This window comes from Tribolium castaneum, unplaced genomic scaffold, assembly GCF_031307605.1.
Source record: "Tribolium castaneum strain GA2 unplaced genomic scaffold, icTriCast1.1 ptg000027l, whole genome shotgun sequence".
Lineage (NCBI taxonomy): Eukaryota > Metazoa > Arthropoda > Insecta > Coleoptera > Tenebrionidae > Tribolium > Tribolium castaneum.
The window spans coordinates 3,043,785-3,045,825 of record NW_026986636.1 but is presented as its reverse complement, the minus strand read 5'-3'; the positions used below and the strand labels follow the sequence as shown (position 1 = coordinate 3,045,825).

The window sequence follows — 2,041 nt, the reverse complement described above, 5'->3', positions numbered from 1 at the left end:
TTAAAACTCAACAAATGGCACGTCTATGCTTGAAGAAAAAATCGTCTTTGCTGCAGCACCCACAATTTGCTCACATTACTATTAGTGATGATAAAACCCCGGGTCAACTAAAGCATTTAAACAATTTGCGTGATGAATTAAAGCGAAGACTTGATGTTGGCGAAAAGGACTTGACAATTAAATACGTTAACCACGTACCAAAAATTATTTCACATCAAAAAAACTAAATATTTACCCTTGTTCAATGGCTCTTCTGTATACGAATATCGCATCTTTATCTTCAAAATTTAATGATTTGTTATTAGAAGTAACTGAATTTAGACCTTCTATTATCGCACTCACGGAGACTTGGCTTAATCCGTCTATCTCTGATGATGCTGTACACATTGAAAATTACTCTATTTACAGAGATGATCGCCTATCTCAAAAAGGTGGCGGTGTGTGTTTTTATGTAGATAAAATTAAAATTTTAAAATTTTTTAAAATTACTCAAATTTGCATATCTGTTAAACCTTATGATTCTCTATGGTTAAAATTTGAAGGAAATGAACAAACCTTTGTTATAGCATGTATTTACAGACCACCAACAGGAGCGTCTTTTAACAATCACGAAAATGATAAAAATCTATTTAATACCATACAATCAACTATTAATCAGTATCCTAACTTAATTATCATGGGAGATTTCAATTTTCCATGTATAGACTGGTCTGCTAAAAACACAACAGGTCAAACAATCATCGAAAAACAATTTTCTGAATTGCTCTTGGAGAATAATTTGTCACAAATAGTCACTGAACCTACACGATTTAGATCCCAACAACGTCCTTCATTACTTGATTTGGTAATTTTGTCTGACGTTAACCTTGTATCGTCTTTAAACGTTTCGAATCCTGTAGGTACATCTGATCATTCAAAAATCGAAATTGAGTTACAAATTATGATATATTCAGAGCCAAATGCAAGAATTAAAACAACATCAATTGTTGACTACACTCGCATAGACGAAAGTCTCTTGACTTACGACTGGAATGGTTTAGATTCACTAAATGCGGAAGAACAATGGAAACATTTTAAATCGATTTTACAAACTTGCATTACAACAAATTCCAGACTGTTTACAAACCGACTGAGAAAAGATAAACCGTGGATAAATCAACACATGCTTGACAAAATAAAATACAAAGCTAAATTATGGAAAAAATTTAAAAGGAAGCCTACTGAAGATAATTTTTCTGCTTATAAAAGATTTTCTAACCAACTAAAATCTGATTTACAAATAGCCAGGTGTAATTATGAAAATTCTATATTAAATAAACCAAAACTATTTTATTCCCATGTACGTAAATTTATCTCTAGTCGTGTGTCGGTCCCTTTAGTACGAAATGCTTCAGGTCTACTCTGCTCCGATCATACAGAAACTGCAAACACTTTAGCGGACAGTTTTGCTGCTACCTATAATTTAAACATTAATAATAATATACCGTCATTTATGCCTACAAGTACATTTAGTGGGTTGTCTTATATTAATTTTACTCCGGATCTGGTAAAAAGCCAACTCTGTGCCATTAAATTAAATACAGCTCCAGGTCCGGATCAGATACCTCCCAAACTCCTGAGAACTTGTGCTGCTTCGTTGTCGGGCCCACTTGCCAAAATGATGACAAAATCATTCTTACAAGGCACTTTGCCCTACGAGTGGTTGCAAGCAACAATCACGCCTTTGTACAAGTCAGGAGATAAACTTGATCCTGCTAACTATAGACCTGTAAGTCTCACGTCGACATGCTGTAAAATTATGGAAAAATTTTCAATCTTATATCTCGCTTATGGTTAGTCCTACATAAAAAATGCAAATAACTATTTTGTAGGAAATTTTATCAGCTTGAATTTTAGTAAAAAAATAAAAATTGATAGGAGTAACTGTTTTCGAGATATGAGCAAGAAACCAAAACACTGTTACCTTAATTAAGCGTTTGCATATAAGCAAATTTAGTACAATTAGTATTATTATTATTAATGTTATTGTTATTAATATGAC

At 32.7% G+C, this 2,041-nt stretch overlaps 1 long non-coding RNA gene across 1 annotated transcript; it reads right to left on the bottom strand.

Moving 5' to 3' along the window:
* Positions 1–554: 554 nt before the first annotated feature.
* LOC135267428 (uncharacterized) lies at positions 555–1,771 on the bottom strand. Its single transcript, XR_010335860.1, has 2 exons — positions 1,507–1,771; positions 555–1,455 (listed from the first exon to the last, which is right to left on the bottom strand). It is a non-coding gene; the product is annotated as an uncharacterized LOC135267428 (long non-coding RNA).
* Positions 1,772–2,041: the final 270 nt, after the last annotated feature.